Here is a 19,490-nt window from a genome sequence, read left to right as displayed (position 1 = left end):
CCCCCCCTCCCCCCCCTCCCCCCCACCATCCTCTGCTGATCAAAGGAGGAAATCTTCCTTGTCTTCTTTAGTCCAAATGTGCCTTAGTGGACTGAGTGTGTGTGTGTGTGTGTGTGTGTGTGTGTGTGGTGGTGTCCACCATCACCACCTTTTGTCCAGGAGCTTACTAAGCTGCACCTCTGTTTTTTTTTGTTGTTGTTGTTTGTTTTGTTAATAAGTCATATATCATGAATATTTCTGACTGCTGTGCCCTCCCACAGTCTAAGTCCACTGATTACTATCTATTATAGACACACTCACACATTCTAACCTCCACATTAAATTTGTAAATAACCCCTTGAGTTTAACACCACTTTGTGTCAATCAGGAAGGAGGGAACCTGAACAGTAAACAGTACAGGTCCAAAGGTTGGCAGGTGTGTGTTTGGGGATATTATGGCTGAAGAGTTTCAATTCTACCTAAATTTGCAGTAAATTAGACTGTGCTAAAATGGAGTAAATCTAATGAAATCATGTTTAATTAGACTAGAATTAATTTCTTTTCCTGATTTGTGTTCTGACATGTCATCGTATAACACTGCAAACAAACTGAACTGAGATGAACAAGTGATTTTTCCCCCCATTTGTATCATACCGGTTTATCTTTTTTTTTTTGTTTGTTTGTTTTTTCTTTATTGACACTAAAAAACAAAAAGAACTTTGTATTTAATGTTTGCACCAGATGCATTTTGATTTTCTGTCTGTTTAGTACATTATTGTGGCCATTTTAAGGCACACCTGTGCAATAATCAGGCTGCTTAATGAACATTTATAACTAGGGATGTCCTGATCCAGACTTCATTGTCACTGATCCCGATCAAGCATTTAAAAAGGAAAAATATGCCAGGTGACAGCAAATGGTTTTATAGATCTGGGGAACCCCTGTATTGTTTATGTTGTGTTGGGAACATAGGATGTACTGTGGATCCAACAACATCATTCAGAGCAATAAATTTAGTCATCCATTCTGTAATCCTTATATACATATGTTATTAAAACAACAATTGTTCTCGCCTATTTAAAACAGTTTATACTAGACTGGACAAATAAGACCCACCTAATTATATTTGACTTTAAAGCATTTTATATTAATATTGTTATGAAAAATTAAAAGCTTTTTTTTTCCTCAAAGCTTTCATGTCTTGAGATTAGGTGATAAAAAAATAATGTTGAATCGTTTCATTAGGGGGGTGTGTCTTATTAGTCCAGTCTAATGAAACAATTCAGCATTAAATTTTGGCTGGTCTCAAGCAATTTTGGAGGTAAAGATGTTGGATGTGGAGGTCCTGGGCTGGTGTGCTTACATGTAATCTGTGGTTGTGAGGCCACTTGGATGTACTGCCAAATTCTCTGAAATGCCTTAGGGAATAGCTTATGGTAGAGAAATGAACATTCAATTCATGGGCATTTCTGGTAGACATTCCTGCATTTATCATGCCAATTGCATGCTCCATCAAAACTTGCGACATCTGTGGCATTGTACTGTGTGATAAAATTTGAAATTTTATCACACAGTACATTTATTGTGGCCATTTTAAGGCACACCTGTGCAATAATCATGCTGTCTAATCAGCATCTCGATATGCCACACCTGTGAGGTGAGTGGATTATCTCAGTGGAGGTGTAGAGGCCACTCTTGCATCCCAAAAGTTCCAGAATCCAAAAATGCCAGAGTAGTCCCGCAGGAGGAGGTTTTCGACTCACTTAAAATGAACAAAAAGCACTCGCGGAGACTCTTCCTGTTTCCAAGGAGTTTCTTTTACTCTCAAAATTAACAACACAAAAATAGCCTCCGAGTTGACTTCAAGAAAAATGTTAATTTGCGGTACAAAAACCATTTCACTCCTCACTCCTTCACCAAACAATCAGAGCTGCCCCAGCAGCTGTTTCTGCCTGTTAATCACTGCAGGAGGCTCACTGACAAGGAGGAGGAGGAGGGTCTAAGCAAAACAAATAAATAAATAAATACATAAATAAATATACAACAATAGATCTACCATTCACGTGGCCTTACATCTGAGGAAATTAATTTAGCAATAAATAAATTCATTTAATTCTTAATAGGCTCCAACAGGAGGAGAAGTACTCACTAACACAGATTTAAACAAATTTGTGAACAGTATTTGAGAGAAAAGGTACGTAGAAAAAGCCTTAGAGTTTTGAGTTCAGCTCATTAAAATGGAAGCAAAAACAAAAGTGTTGCATTTATATTTTTGTTCAATGTATGTTACTTGACACTTGAAGTTTATCAATCACTTGCCATGGCTGCGTGTTTATGGAGTTATGGAGTTTAATGTTCACGTCCTCTTAGTTTGATCTGGACAAATGTTGAGTCTTCGGACAAAAAAACTAGTCTGCCACATGGTGTGGGTGGGGATATTAGGCTTGCTGGTTTGAATTATAAGGGCCTTAACAGTCCAATCAAATGAAGTTAAGTTTTGCATTATCTGTGCCATCTCGATGCTCATATAATTCGCTTACAAGAGATCCATTTGAAACCACACCAGACCGAAGAGGAGCTTTTTTGTCTTTTCGTCCTTTTCTACCAAGTCTAGAGGTGTTCTTTTTCGTATTCCATTTGTTTATGTTACAACAATGTCTGATTATGCTGGTAGGATTATAATTGTCACAGGACACATTTATGATGTAAAAGTGACTCTTCTTAATGTATATGCTCCCAATTCTTATTTCATTTTATTTTTTAAAGATGGGTTTCCTCAATTCTGCCAGATTTGACTATTGATTAAGTTGAGGGGATTTTAATTGTAGGGTGGATGCTTTCTTAGACCGTTCCTCCTCTACTTTTGCTCCTCAGCCACTTGCATAGATAAAAAAAAATATATAAGGCTGCTTTCATCAGTTACAGACAGTAAATATGACTCTATTGTGCTCTCAGACCATGAGATGATCTTCATGAACATTAAATCCCAGAAATTTGATCATGCGAAACCATCATGGCATCTTGACATCTGCTCCTAAATAACTTTGTCAACATTGTCTCTAAACAAATTATTATTAGTAATAGTAGTGGTGGCATTAACAACAACAACAATAATAATAATAATAATACTTAAAAAAATTAATGCATTTTTTATGTATTATTAATTGGATTTATCATATCCAGACTAAAAAGTTTACATCAGCGTAAAAAGCCATTATTATGAGGTTTGTATTTTCCCAACAGCCTGTTAAAAGTTAACTTCATACTGCTGGCAAAGTTACTGCCTTGGTGCTTACAAGCAATTTTACCCTCAATAATATCCTCAATTCAAACTGGGTTTATCCACAATAGACCCATTTTTTTAATCTATACAATTTTTTTTTTATTGTGGTTTACAGCCCCTCTGCAGCTACTGTAGTTGAGGCTTTAATTGCATTGAATACCAAAAAGAAAAAAAAAACTGACAAAGTAGAGAGGGACTATCTATTTTCTATTTGGGGAAAAATTATCTCTTTCATGAGATTATTAAATGTGGCCCCTCAGGCATCTGTCAGAACAAATGGCACAAACTCTAAATATTTGTAATCCATGTATCATTTACCTTTAAATTTTCAAAAGGCAGTCAAAAATCAAATAATGAAAAACTGACTGGTTATTTTATTTTTAATATTTTTTTATAAGACAAAAAATGAAAAAATGCTTGGTTTTTAATTTTTCACTTTTGGGCTAAAATCAAAAACAGGAAATGGAAAAATGGGCACCAGGACAGAATTTGATTTTAATATTTATTTGGTCAGGTTTAGGTCACCCGGAAGTGGCTTTATGCAGCAGTTAAGGTAATGTAGTGGATACTATGGTGGCGTGAGAACCACACACTAATTTTGATTGAGGACTTGTTTAACAGATGTTGGAGCCTCGAAACAATACGTAAGTCTCCATAGCTGATAGGTCTGACTGCCTTATCTGGTCCTGATCGATATTTCACAGACATAAATATGTAGAAGCCTCATTACGTGCTGGAGCGCATCCGCCATTGCTGCCATGTTGGACGGATCTCTCCTCTCTCTAAGAGCCTACAGGAGTAACCACAAAGCGAGCAGCTATGACCAGATTTTATATCACATGGGATTACCTTTCACAAGTAAGACTGAACAATAATTTTGGTTACTTGGCCATTTATAATATTATGTCATCGTAGCTAACTGTTAGGGTTTTTTTTATGTTACCAGCCTTTGTGCTTATGTGCAAAACGGTCTAAGTGACACAGCTGAATGTCAGAGGGTGGCTGGCTCAGTCCACACCCTTTGCTTTCTCTTAATAAAAAAAGATAGCTCATGCAGAGGTCAGAACTTCTCGGACAGCAACGCTATTAGTCACTGCTTTGGAACTTCTCCTTTTTCAAAAGCTTTCACAAAAGATAAACAATCCTCTCTGTGTGGCTTCTTTTGTCAGGATAAGTGAACTAAATACCCAACACTAACGTTATTTGGCAAACGACGAAATGCTAACAGGAGGAACTGGTGTTCTCTCTCTCATTAGCTCTTTCTGTTTCTTTTCTTCACATTTTGAAGGTTTGCCAGTAACACAGATTTAAGGAGGCAATGGGAAGCTGCAGTAAGAAGGGAGGGTTTTGATGCTACAGTCTTCTCAGCTCTGTAGTGAACATTTCAAACCAGAGGACTTTAACAGGACCAGCTTAGAGATGATGTGAACCCATCCGTCTTCAACTTTCCAGCTTCTCTCCAAAGAGGAGGTGTTTTTTTTAACTATACATGCTAACAAGAATGCCTATGATTCATATGTACAACTAAAGTTAATATTACACTTTGTTAAAGCTGTTTTTACCTGTTAGTTCTTTCTGCATGTTTAGAAATTAGTGATGTATTGTGTATTACAATACATTGTGGGATACTAAAACCTTTTGTTGAATGATTTTGTCTTGTGATGCTCTCATGTGTTTAGTTTTTGTTTTCAGTTTCTCCTTGTCTTTGTTATTGGTTTGTTGTGCGTCACATCAACTGACATGTCTAATTTATTGCACCTGTGTGAAATAAAAGGTGTGAACTCCTTCAAACATTTTGGTGGAAAGAACAGCATGAATCCAAACGATGTATCATGCTTGTCTTGTTTAACGCTGGTGCAAAAGTGAACTCTGCTAACAAGTTATGGGCCTGTTTTTACCAGTTAGTTCTTTCTGCATGTTTAGGAATTAATGATGTATTGTGTATTACAATACATTTTGGAATACTGAAACCTTTTTAAGTTGTTTTCAGTTAAATTGTTTTTAAGTATTATGTGTCTTATATTTTAGGAACACAGAAACCTGAAGGAAAGCTGCAGAGAGCTTCCAGTGGACCTTTCTCAACATCTCCCTGAAAATGAATCTCAGCTCACCAGCCCCAGTTAAAGCAGGGCAGTGTGAGACCCTGGAATGACCTGGAAGTTTTTAAAGATTACTTTTCCAGGCCTTTTAAAAAAACTGCATGTGTGTGTGCATACACAGCACACAAAAATATAAAGAAATTATTGATGTGGTGTATAGAGAAGGCTCAGGATTGTGTGTTTATATGTGTGTGAGAGAGTGAAATAAATTGAAATGAACAATCAAACTTGTTTCTTTATTAAAATATGCCATGTACTGAAATATACATCTACTATATGTCTGTCTTTTTTAAAGAGCATAAAACAAAGTATTTCAGCATGATATCATGTATTTTTAATGTGTGAAAGCATCTTGTATCATAACTACATCTCTGTTGTTTGTAACAAACCAAACTGTGTGAAAATCAGGTAAAGATTCAGAGAATTGTGATTATTTTAGTTGGACAAGCAGCTTCCTCAGGACAAAGAAATAAACTGGGGGACGCGTGAAGGACACGGCCAAGATAGCGGCTGCACAGCCAAGATAGCGGCTCCAACAGACAGGGCCAGTCTTCGAGGTGTCTATGTAAACAATGTCTATGGTGGCTGGTAACAAGATAACGTTGTTGCTGTTGTTGTTGTTTGCTAGCGCTCCTTACCAAACCTCTGGGTCACCTAAACCCGACCAAATAAATATTAAAATCAAATTCTGTCCAGCTGCCCATTTTTCAATTTTGTGTTTTCGATCTTAGCCTAAAAGTGAAATATGAAAAACCAAGCATTTTTTTCATTTTTGGTGTTATAATAAAAAACAACAAAACAAAATAACCAGTCCATTTTTCATTATTTGATATTTGATAGTCAATTAAAAATGGAAAGAACGAATGATACACAGATTTACAAGGATTATTTGTACCTACTTTGCTTTACAAGGTAGGGATTCTCATTAAGTTCTCTTTTATTTGCCATTGTAATTGTGCTTCAAATCACTGTTTTACAGTCTAATCCAAATATATCTGGAATAACTAAAAATAGTGTGGAGTTGATGGCCAAATCTTGACTGTTGATTTAAGGCAACATTTAGTGGGAAGTTTTAAAGAGAGTACACATTTCTTCAATCTTTGCTAGGCACAGTTTCACGTGAAGTCAGATCCTACATTAAACTCACTATACTAAAGCCTGGCTTTCAAAAATATTTGACACAGTGTCCCCTTTGTGTGAATGATGCCAACAGGCCTCAGCAAATTACTCGCATGTTTTGGAGCTGTCCCTCAATGAAGAGGTTCTGGTTTGAAATTTTTCTTATGTTGTCCAATGTATCTGGAGAAGATATCACTCCTAATGCCTTAACTGCCTTGTCTGGGTTGTGGCCTACTTCATTTGCTCTCTCCTGCTAAAAGGACTTCATTGCATTCACAACTCTGTTGGCCAGGAGGCTAATACTGATAAACTGGAAATCTGCAGCCCCCTTATATATACAAGCTGAATTAGAGGTCCTTTATTTTTTGGATAGAAAAAATAAGACTTACCTTGCCTAGAATCCATTTTTGTCCTATGATAAAAGTACAGATTGTAAAAGGACTGTATTTATATAGTCCCTTTCCTGTCAACCAGGCTATTTAAAGTGCTTTACAACATAATCTGTTCTCTCATTTCCCCATCCACACTCACATTCTCTCTGCTACATCTCTACAAAGCTAATCAGAATAAATCATTCTATGGAGACTAATCAATGCTTTAAACTCCATTCATACACCAATGGGGCACGTCAGAGGTAGTGATGGGTTCAGTGTTTTGCCCAGGGACACTTTGACATGTGACTCCTGCCAAGAATTAAACCTCAAACTCTCTCATTGGAGGACATCTGCTCTAACCACTGAGCCACAGATCATTCGGAATGGAGCACTACAGTGATGTGACTTCACAAGTATGTGCATATACACTCATATGTAATCTGTCTTATTTTGTATATTAATAAATTTATCTTTACATATTTTTTAAGATTTATTTTTCTTCTTCTTGACTTTCATTAGCTTACTATGGTTGAGTGCCATATTGGGGGGTGTTTGTTCATCAATTTATAATGTAGAAAACTCAAAAAGAGTAAAAAATTATTTTTTTTTACAATTTAATGGAGCAATATACAAAAAAAATAGCTAAAAGTGACTATTTGAGAACTTAAAACTTTAAAAGTTGATTGAAATTTAACAAATTTATTGAGTACGGTTTAGGTATTACATTTAGGTCATTTTAACTTTAAAATATTGGATATAATATACTCAAATAAAACAAGTGCAAAGTTTTTCACCAGTTTTATTGGTTAAATATCAACAATTTGATTTTACAGTTTTGTAATAATTTGCTTTATTTTTTAACAATAAAACTCTATACTTTTTTTTGCTCTACAGTCACTTTGTTGATCAATCAAAACCCATTTTCTTCTTCTTTAGTGATATTTTTAATGTCTGCCATGCTACATCTCATTATAAACAATACAAATGTAATGTTTGTACATAAAGACTCCTCTTCCTCCAATGGACAATAGGACCACATCAGTCCATCTTAAGCTGTCCTTGGGTTGAGGTCTGAGTCATTATCATGCCCGGATACTAAATGGTTTGAAATTAAAACCCTTCATTGCCAGTCGAGGCCTTGTGAAAGGGAGCTGTCAGTCACTGAGCTGTTTGAAGAATGGGTGGGGGTGGGGGGGTTAGCCGTTTGGACAGAGAAAAAGCCTTCTCAGGGATGCTTTCCTCTATTCAGTCCCATTGGACAGGGAGCCATTATAGCTCCACTGTGGGAAGGGGCCTTTCACATTCATTGTCCTGCTGATTTGGTTCAATGAGGACCCCAATAATAATAATAATAATAATAATAATAATAATAATAATAATAATAATAATAAAATCAAGGTTGTGGGTATGGAAAAAACAGATAAACTTGATCATAATTACAATTACAGTTCATATTAGTAAATTATATCCCCTGCATATCCCCTGCCACCTTTAATGCCAGAGATTTTAACTAAAATCATCATATGTTGAGAAGGGATGGAGTTACAGCTCTTTTAGTCAAACATTCACAAATTCATGAGATATTACAAGATCTCACAAGCTCTATTACAGCTCAGAGAATGTGTTGATGATAACTCTCAACTACTACCACATCAAATTTAGCTCGGTATCAGTAATGTTCACTGAGGTATAGCTCCAAAAGTTAATCACTTCATCATCATCATTGGTACATCCAAAATTTACTTTCTGAGAGTTTAAATAAAATTAATCCAGTGTTTAATGAGATATTTTGCCAACACACAGACACACAGTTGACTCTAAAAGTTAATGGTAAAATTTTAAGCTAAGATGTTGCACAATGTTGCGCTTGATGTGAATTACTCTCAGCTACTAACGCACCAAACTTTAGCTCAATATTTGCAAAATTCACTGGGTTATATGTTGGCTAAAGCTGCTTAGCTGAGGCAGCCATCTTGAATCAGGTTGACATTTAGTTTTAGATGTATATCCAATAATTACTCTGAGTTTCATTAAAATCCAACCAGTGTTCCAAGAGATATTTTGTTAACAGACAAATGAACACACACACACACACACACAGACACAGGCAAAATCATTATTGCCTTTTCACCTTCAGCAGTGAGTGATAACAATCACTGTTATAGAAGTAAAGTGTAGAGCTAGAAAATGAAAGCAGTTTAAAAGACTTATTTAATGATTTATTGACAATTATCTATCCTTTTTTTAAATAGGAAGGCCCATTGACAAAAATAATCTTTTTTCAGGGAGTCATGATGAAGAACAGAAGTCCTAATGACAAGAATTAAAACCTCTGAAAAAAATGTGTGTAGTTAAAATCTATCTTTTTTTAGATATAAAAAATTACATTAAGTAAATTTATAACAGCACTATTTGGTGCCCATGGGCATTCTTTCAAAATTATTGTCATTGACTACTAAAACGGTTTGTCTTAGAAAATTGAAAGTCTTCAGATAAAAACATCATGAGATATTTGAGTAACCTGTATAACATTTCAAATACTCCTAAACCACCAACACTCTAGAAAATTAAGTCAGCAGATCCTTTTTTTGCTGTCTACCAAAATTCTAAAGCTTGTTTTCTAAATGTACAACCAAAAACCCTGTGGGAAAATGTTGTTCCAATCATTGGGCTTTTGTTTTCAAATTTCCAATAGAGTGACAGCACTGGATCAAAACTCACAACTGACTGACTACAGTGTGGAAACCTTTAACATTTCTCCAGTTGTTGCTTTAAAATCCTGCAAAGAGCATACCAAAAGCTTTCTGGATAAAAACAGACTGCCACCTCACTCTCATCTCTGGGCCATGATGTTATGTCACTGTGTCAGCCTGCCATTGTTGATCCTCTCATTCTCAATGCATGACTTCCCTCGGGTCTCTATGAGATCAACATGCTGCTCCAACTAAGTTCAATGTCCTTGGATGCCTTAAATGTGTCATTGTTACAGCAGGCAGGTTTAACTTTTGTGCCACAGAGCAGCCCCATGCCCCCAGGAAGTCCTACTGTGAAGAGGCCAAAGAGCAGAGACTTAAAACCTGAAAATCCTTCACACTGATGGCATCTAAGCTGTGACATCCCTCCCTTTCTGATTCACAACAGGTCAAAAGCTGCTGAAAAGGAGGGAGCCGGGAGGCCACGGGATCAAGGTTTGGCTTCTTCACTGCTAGATCAGACAATACATCAGGTGGAGGTTAGTGTCAGCTCAGGGCAGAGGAGGAGCTCATCTTTCCACACTGTGGCATGATGAGCAAAATGATGACAACTCCAAAATGTTTTCAGCAAAAACCTGAAAACACAACATTCAAAAACATGTTTGTAATGTTGAATCACAGAGGGAGTCACCAGAAAACAAAAGATTCTGAGAAAAATCAAATCTCAACTACTGAAAGTATGAATGCTGAGTGCTGAATGACCTTGCTGAAATTTATTGACAAAGCTAAAACTAAGTTGTTAAAGTTCAAGCAAAGAGAACAGGCTAAAATTAGCAAAACCATACACAAGTCAAGTCAAATTTATTTAATAGCACTTTTCACCAACAAGGCAGTTCAATGTGCTTTACATCATAAAAACATAATACAATAAATGAGCAGATGTAAAATAAACAGAGAAAAAACCAAGCTAGGAAACTAAGATATAAAAAGATAAACTAAACTTATCTAAAACAACAAACTACTAAGTCATAAGAAAATAAACTAAGGAAAACCAACCTAACCTAACACAAGTTCACCTGATTCACAACAGCAGAACACCATCTAAAAGTAACAGTAACTAGCAGTAAAACAGTAGCTAGAAGCTAAAACCAGCAGAATAGTACCTAGAAGCAGAAGAACAGTCTAAAAATAGAAAAAACAGATGGTAAAGTTAAAGTTAGCAAAGCAGATGCTACAATTAGCAAAACTGTAGCTAAAATTAGAAAACCAGATTCTGTAATTAACAAAATATAACAAAAATTAGCAAAACTGTAGCTAAAAGCCTAAAAAGCAGAAAAGTAGTTAAAAAAGCACAATGATGGTATGATGGATTTTCTGAAGTAATAAAGTGGACTCAAAAATTTTAAAAAGTCAAAACTGTCTTTTGTAGTGACTTGTCAACAAAACAGAAGATATTTATTCTCCTGCTCATGATCTGAACATAGTTAAACCCATGAGTCAATCAGCTTTCAAAATAGGTCCGTGGACAGTGCATGACATCCAATATCCATGACAGTGACTTGGCTTAATCTAAATGGAACATACTATCAACCTGGCAATGACATATCCAAATCCAGGCTTCCTAATGTCCTTCTAATAACATAGTGATATGATATAGAAATCAGGATCAAATACAAACAAATACCAAATGTTCTTTAAACTAAGTTATATATTACAATTTTCATCCACAGTGGCTAAAGATTTAAAGTAGCAAAATGGTAGCAAAAGCTAGAATGATTAAACAGGATTTATTATGCAAAATTCACTTTTTGCATGTTTTTGTACTTCCATTTTGGGTATCTACTGCTTCTAGAAACAGTCCAAGTGCAAAATAAAATAAAATAATCTGAATCGAGTCATCTTTAAATCCAAATTGTTTTAAAACTTTATACAGAAACATCCAGCTTACGCTGTCAAATGCTTTTTCTTGGTACAAGCTAATCCACATTGCTCCAGTTCCTGTGTTTTGAACATTGTCAGTAATGTGAAGTGTTCTCCTTATATTGCCTTGAGTTTGGCGTCCTCTAATGAAACTGGTTTGATCCACCTTAATCAAATCTGGTAAAAAGGTATCGAGTCCTTTACAGATAATTGAGGTATATATTTTAAAATCCACATTCAGTAATGATATGGTCTGTAGTGTTTACATTGTTCCTTATCTCTGCTCTCTTTGGGTAAAAGTGTAATAATTGATTCCCTTCATGACGGGGGGACATTCATTGTTTAAGAGTCCAGTTAAAACATATCCAGAGTTGAGGTTTGAGTTCCTCCCAAAAACTTTATAGAATTCGGATTGAAAGCCATCACTGCCCGGTGATTTTTTTTTTTTTTTTACCTATTGCAGCTTCAGTTTCTTTATCTGTAATTTGTGACATGATTAGTATTTTTTGAGCTTCCCCAATAGTAGGGAATTCAAGCGCATTAAGAAATTGTCTGTTTCCTTAATTACTGCTGGAGGTTAAGAGAATAATTTTGCATAGAATTTTTTGAACTCATTCTCTATTTCTTTTAGTTTGCAATGCAACTGGTTGCTATCCATTGCCACCCTGCTTGACACTCAGCATTAAGGGTTGGTGGTTAGATCACCAAATGATTCCCGAGCGCGGCATCGCTGCTCACCGCTCCCTCAGGGGATGGGTCAAATGCGGAGAACAAATTTCACACACTCAGTGAATCTTTCTATTCCGCCAGATCTGAGGGAACAACTTTCTCCAAGATTTATCCCATTTCATTCCTGAGTCCAGGAACCTGTGAATGGATCGATGTTTATCGCTCTGCAGATCCCATCAAGCATCCCTAGCTGATTCTCAGAACCGCTACCAGGATTTTACGAATTTGTCGATATGTCAGGTAACATCCTAATAATGGATTATGCAGTTGCCTGACATATCAACAAATTGTCAGGTAACTGCCTAATCCGTTATTAGGATTAGGCAGTTACCTGACTGTTATCAAAAACCCAAATATCTAAAGATCCTCCACATCCTCGATTGACAAAGTCAACAGGCATTGTTTGTGTTCTTCATCAAGACATTTAATTTTTTTTTGTTTCATTTATATATGTAGTAATTCTTGCCCAGTTTTGTGCTGCTATAAGAGCAATTTACTGTCCTCTCAAAATTGCTTTTAACGCATCCCAAAGCATGGCTGGGTTCATATCTCCTGTGTAGTGATGGGAATGGCAGCTCTTTTGAGTGAACTGAATCACTAGAATCAGTTCATTAAGATGATTCGTTCAAAAGATTTGTTCACCGAATCCTTCAGTTCACACAGTTTATTAGTTAGTTAGTTAGTTTAGTTTATTTATTTTGTGCCATACACCATAAAAGGTTCCCAGCCTCCATGGGCTTATAAGACACTAACATATTTCAAAGATGCAGCCAGAGACCAACATCAACATCCTTCAAACAGAAAATGTCGTTCATTATACAGATCACTCCTTGACGGCAGTATGTTGTTTCTGTGCATGCGCAAATTAGCAGTATGTTTACTGAGTAAATCCCGCCCAGCACGCACGGCACACGCTGCTGTGAGTCACAGATGAGGTCACAGAACGTGGAAGTTCCTCTCCCGCTAAACTCAACAAAACTAAGTTTTTCCTTTTTTTTTTCTTATTTTTATTCTCTACTGAACTAAGGAACAAATCAGTGAATAAAGTGATTTGGTTCAGTTCATTCACTCAAAAGATTCATTTATTTGAACGTATCGCACATGTACGATGCAGCACTACTACTGTGTCATTTTCTTGAATGAATCATTTTATTTCTTCCTTAATTTGTTTTATATTATCTTTCTTATTTAAGACTCCCAGATTAAGTCTCCATACTGTAGTTCACATGTGTCAAACTCAAGGCCCGCGGGCCACATGTGGCCCGCCAAGTCATTTTATGTGGCCCCCCCAGCGTTTTATAGGCCCATAATTGACTTAAAATAGGTTTTAAGCACGAATTGACTACAGACTACATCTCCCATAATGCATTACGATTGTTACCAGCCAACATTACAACTTCTCGCCTCTAGAGTGCAGCAGAGTCACCTCAAGCTGATTATTGATTTTCCCAGCGAATAAAATTGAGACATTGACAAGCTAAGCTAGCATCAAGATGTCCAAGAAAAGAAAAATCGATTTACAAGGGAGACTGTTTCATGAACGATGGGAAAACGAATACCTTTTTGTACTTCAAGGTGAAAACCCAGTATGTCTTTTGTGTTCTGGGACAGTGTCTGTTGTGAAAGAATACAATATACGTCGGCATTTTGAAACCAAACACGGAGCTAAGTTCGCCAAATTTAGTCTTCAAGAAAAACCAAAAATTGCATCAGATTTAAAAGGCAGATTGCAATTGCAGCAGAATTTGTTTACAAAAGCCACAGCCAAAAATGATGCAGCGGTGAAAGCAAGCTTTATTGTGGCTGAAGAAATCGCCCGAGCTTCAAAATCTTTTTCGGAGGGTGAATTTTTGAAGCAGTGTATGGTAAAGGTGTGTGAGCAGGTGTGTCCCGACAAGGTACAGACTTTTCAAAATGTCAGTTTGTCAAGAAATACCATCGCGGAACGAGTTAAACAAATAGCAGGAGATTTAGCGACACAACTGGCCGAAGAAATGGGCACCTGTCTAGCTTTTTCATTAGCTGTGGATGAAAGCACAGACAACGTGGATACAGCGCATTTGTCCATTTTTATTAGAGGGGTGAAGCTAGACCTGTCTGTAACCGAGGAGCTTCTGGATATAGTGGCGATGCATGGGACCACAACCGGCCGGGACATTTTTGATGCAGTGGAGAAGTCTGTCAGTATAAATAATTTGCCGTGGGAAAGGTTGGTGGGACTAACTACAGACGGTGCGCCTGCGATGTGTGGAGGAAAAACAGGCTTGGTTGGACTAATGAAGGAAAAAATGCAAAAAAGCAACAGTCAGACGCCATTGATTACGTATCATTGTATTATCCACCAGGAAGCACTGTGTGGAAAGGTTCTGGAGCTGGACAATGTGATGACCACTGTCATGAAAACAGTTAACTGTATTCGGGCGCGCGGCCTGACTCACCGCCAGTTTCAGCGGTTCTTGCAGGAGGTGGGTTCAGAGCATGAAGATATGCCGTACCATACAGAAGTAAGGTGGCTAAGTAGGAGCAAAGTCCTTAAACGATTTTTTGAACTTTGAGAAGAAATTGCTCTTTTTATGAAGAACAAAGGAAAACCCTTGTCTGAACTGTCCGATCCGAAATGGCTGTGTGACTTTGCTATGTTATGTGACGTCACCGAGCATCTTGCTCAGCTTAATCAGAAACTACAAGGACGTAAACAAGTCATCACACAGATGTCCGACATGATCACAGCTTTCCAGCGCAAACTTGACCTATGGAAGTGCCAGGTGGAACAAAACAATCTCGTCCATTTTCCTGCTTTTCAGATCATCTCGGCCTCAGCTCCCGGTGCTTTTTCATGTGCTTGGTTAACTACCAAACTAACTCGGTTAATAAACGAGTTTGATCGGCGCTTTTCTGACTTTAAATCGCAGCACTCTGGTTTTGACATCTTTGCCAATCCTTTCACCGCCGATGTCTGCGGTGCTCCGCCCCACCTTCAGATGGAGTTAATTGAGCTTCAAAGCGACAGTGGCCTGAGAGCGAAGTTCCGTGATGTTTCAATGGAGGACTTTTACCGTCTACTTCCCACTGATTTGATGCCACAGCTTTGACTCCATGCAGCTCGTGTTTTGTCCATGTTTGGAAGCACCTATCTGTGCGAACAGATGTTTTCAATAATGAATTTAAACAAAACCAAGCACAGATCTCGTTTAACTGATGAAAACCTCCACGCCGTTTTGCGGATTGCCACAGCGCAAGAACTAAAACCAGACATCGACAAACTGACCAGGGGAAAACGGTGCCAGACATCGGGCCAGAAAACATCGGTAAGCACGAACAAACTGAATTAAAATAGAATTGATGTAAAACCAAGACTAAGTATACAAATATGCATATAATTTATTGATTTTGCTCGTGTTTTGTTTTGTGTTTATTTACAGAACATGCCCTCTGAATGAGGATGTGTGTGAGCTGGTGTCAGGGTGAAGAGGGATCAGCTGTTCAAGGACACAATTGTTTTGCTGTTATGTGAAATACATGTTGGTTTTGTAATAAATAAAAAATGTTTTTGAATGAAGATGAGCGCTAATATCAAAACTTGTTTTTATTCTTTGCTTACCTTTAAACACTGATTTAAATATTATAATTTTTAAACTCAGCAGTCATTTTACATCCAGGCAAACTCAAATGTAATATTTAAAACTTGAATACGTAAAATCAGTTATTTAACAACATGAGGTGTTGTTTAATTTATTTTTAACATTGTATTTTCATACATTTATGCTAGGGGTGCCCGAGTCCAGTGTTCCAGAGCGACCACTCTGCAACTTTAGATGCGTTCCTTCTCTAACACACCTGGATCATTGACTCATTACTAGTCCTCTGCAGAATTCAGTTGGTGCTAATGAAGGAAGTCAGCCTTTTGTCTGGGGTGTGTTTTAGCAGGGATGCATCTAAAAGTTGCAGTCGGGAGGACTGCACCTGATTATACCATCAATGTGGCCCGTTGAGGGTGGCCAATATGTGGAAGTGGCCCTCGATGAAATTGAGTTTGACACCCCTGCTGTAGTTATTTTCCTATTTTCAAGATTATTTATTAGACTAATCATGTTATGGGCTGAGACATCTGCTACATCAGTCTTGCATGCTGTGACATTATGCATTTCTTCAGTATTGTTCAGAAAGTAGTCAATTCTCGAGTACACTTATGGGGAACTGAGTAGTGTGTGTAATCTTTCACTTGAGGGTGAAGTGTTGTCCATACATCCACCAGCCCCACTTCTTGTATCATTGTATTCAATAATTTAGTCCTACTGCTCCTGCAGTTTTTAACACTAGTTGTATTGTTATGATTCAAAACTATATTAAAGTCTCCACCACAGATCAAAAGGCCTTCAGATTCCTGGGCTACTATGTTAAATATTTCTTTAAAAAAAATGTTTCTTACTTTTCAGCGTAGCATAAACATTAACCAAAGTGACAAGCTTATTTTCCAACCTTCCTTTAAGTAATATGTATCTTCCCTCTTTATCTGTCATCTCTATAACAGTCGAGATGTACCAAATTTGCAATCAGAATAGCTACTCTTCTTTTTTGACTTAACCTGTATGAGCTATAAAATGTGTTCATATAACCAATTGTTTTATTTTTTTTTCTTGTCCCTGTGGAGGCAAGTGGGTCTCCTCCAAGAAAACCACCTGAGCTTTTTCTTTTCTAAACTTAGTCAAAACCTTACTTCTTTTCACTAGATTGTTTAACCCATTTACATTCAGTGACACCAGCTTAATATTATTCAACATCATATTAGTGGCTGAAATGTATATTAGAACTCTCCAGACTGAGAATCGAGGCCTGAACAGATGGCAAACCGTACTCGAACATAACCACAAGAAAAGGAAACAGAATTAAAAACAAAAAAACAGACTTCCAATCTGGGGTAAATCTTCCACACCCAAAGTCCCCGTTGGCAGGCTGAGGAGTTAATCTCTGCAAAGAGGGCCCCTCTCTGGAGGTGAGACACACCGTTTCACTCATCCCAGAGTCCAACATTATCCGACAGCATCATTTGCCATTTAAAAGAAGTCATTCTATTATCCTGATATAATACTAATTCTCAGTACAACTTTTTGTCACATATAAATGTCACTGAAATTCAACAGTTTATCTTTAGAATTTTTCACATACTCTGCTTACTCTAGACTTGGGTCATCCCTATGAGTCTTATTCGGTGTTTTCTATTCCGCTCATCCAGTTATTGTCCAGTGTGTTGCCATGCTGTCACTCTCGAAAGATGCTCCAGTTCCCTGTCCATCTCTGCTGAATTGGAGCCTGGTAGCAGCACAGTATATCCTCTTCTCCTCATCTCCAAAGCCATTTCACGTGCGCTGCTGTATGTCCTCACACCTGAGCCCGAATGAATGTGTATTTTATCCAACAGTGTCTGGAACTGTACACCTTTCTCCTTAAGAGCCTTTTTGATGTTAGTGTACTCTCTGTGCTTCTGAACCACTTCTGTTGCATAGTCATCAAACGATAAACGATAGGCTTCATACATGACTCAAACGGCCCATGCCTTTTTCAATATATTTTCTTTAGTGACATAGTCCTAAAAGTTTATTATCGACTTTGGTGGAGCATTTTGACCCAGCTTTTGCATCAATGTACGATGAGCTCACTGTATATGCAGACTCATGTCTTCAGATAGCAGAAGTGTAGCTTTTAGCAACTTGTCCACAAACCAAGGCCTGGAGTCGCCCTCTTTTCCTTCAGGGATTCCTTACATTAGATCTCCCTTCTAAATCTGTTAACTTCCTTTGTCTCCTTATGGTTTTCTATTACTTTGACCAGTGCGTCTTTCATGGCTATGTTCAATGTCTCGGACTCGGCTACCCATGGTTCAGCTTCCGTTAGCCTATTTTAATTTTGTTGATTTTCTCAGGGTTAGCAGAAATGTTTTGATAGCTTTCACGTTTTACAGTTGAAAACAGATGTTTACATACACTATAAAAAGACATGCATTTCTTTCACACTGTCTGATGTGAAATCAGAATACATTTTTCCTGGTTTAGGTCGATTGGGATTTTTAAAATCATTTCTTTTTGCTTAACACTAGAATAATGAGAGAGAGAATGTTTTTAAGTAGGGATGCACGATATATCGGCATTAACATCGGTATCGACCGATGTTGGTCATTTTTTAGCATATCTGTATCGGTCAGATAAGTAAAAGTGGGAAGATATTGATGTCCGATGTTTATTTACTGCCTGTTGCCATTTGTGTTTCTGTTTCGGAAGGGGAGGGGGAGCGGTAGCTGTATGATCACGTGACAGTGATAGCGAAGCTGCGCAGCCAGGAATAACAAGCAACCGAAGAAGAAGGAGGAGGAATAACAAGCAGAGGGCGATGTCAGCGGTCTGGTCATTTTTCACGGTATCAAGAGAAGACACACGAAAAGCAGTGTGCAATGCTTGCAAAGCCGAGGTAATGCGAGGAGGATGTCGCGTTAAGTCGTTCAACACTACCAATTTGATATGCCATTTGAAAAACCACCACCCAGAAGTTTACAAAGAATGGCGGGAAGCTAACGGTGCTAAAAGTAGCCAACAGGCAAAAACAAAAGTAGATTCAGCAGCAGCTGGGAGTCCAATACAGCAGGCATTCGAGCAAATCACGAAATTCTCCAAAGACAGCGCAAAAGCCAGGTCAATAACAACAAAAATAATGGAAATGATTGCTCTTGACGACCAGCCATTTTCCATCGTGGAGGACCGAGGATTTCGGCGGTTGATCGAGCACATTGAACCCTGCTACAATCTTCCGAGTCGGCGCTACTTTTCTGACGTGTCGCTCCCGGCTTTGCACGAAGTGGTCGTCGCGCATGTCCACAAGTTGTTGGACAATGTGACGGACATTAGCTTCACTACGGATATATGGAGTTCAGATGTAAGTCAGATGAGTATGTTAAGTCTTACAGCTCAGTGGATCGATGAAAACTTTGAAATGAAAAGAGCCGTTTTGCATGCTCAAGAGTTTGCAGGATCACATACGGGGGCTGCTATCGCTAGTGCATTTGACTGTATGTTTGCTCGTTGGAAGATTAAGAAGGACAATGTGCACGTTGTGCTTCGCGATAATGCGCGGAATATGATGAAGGCGATGGACGAGTGTGGTGTTAAAAGCCTGGGCTGCATGGCTCATACACTGCAGCTAGCAGTGCATGATGGAGTGTTAAGCCAGCGAAGCATCTCTGACTGTGTCGCTATTGGAAGAAAAATAGTTGGACATTTTCGCCACTCTCAGCTTGCCACCACTC

General features: G+C 37.8%; 1 protein-coding gene and 1 long non-coding RNA gene across 2 annotated transcripts in view; one reads left to right on the top strand and one right to left on the bottom strand.

Annotated features, from left to right (window-relative positions):
- Window positions 1–19,490, bottom strand: part of cnpy1 (canopy FGF signaling regulator 1) — a 51,938-nt gene that overhangs the window by 19,320 nt on the left and 13,128 nt on the right. The gene's annotated exons all lie outside the window — the stretch shown is intronic.
- On the top strand, window positions 15,365–15,755 carry LOC108247730. Its single transcript, XR_001809091.3, has 2 exons — window positions 15,365–15,504; window positions 15,619–15,755. It is a non-coding gene; the product is annotated as an uncharacterized LOC108247730 (long non-coding RNA).

This window comes from Kryptolebias marmoratus, linkage group LG20 (assembly GCF_001649575.2).
Source record: "Kryptolebias marmoratus isolate JLee-2015 linkage group LG20, ASM164957v2, whole genome shotgun sequence".
Lineage (NCBI taxonomy): Eukaryota > Metazoa > Chordata > Actinopteri > Cyprinodontiformes > Rivulidae > Kryptolebias > Kryptolebias marmoratus.
The sequence above is the reverse complement of the archived record's forward strand: the minus strand, read 5'-3'. Positions and strand labels throughout refer to the sequence as shown.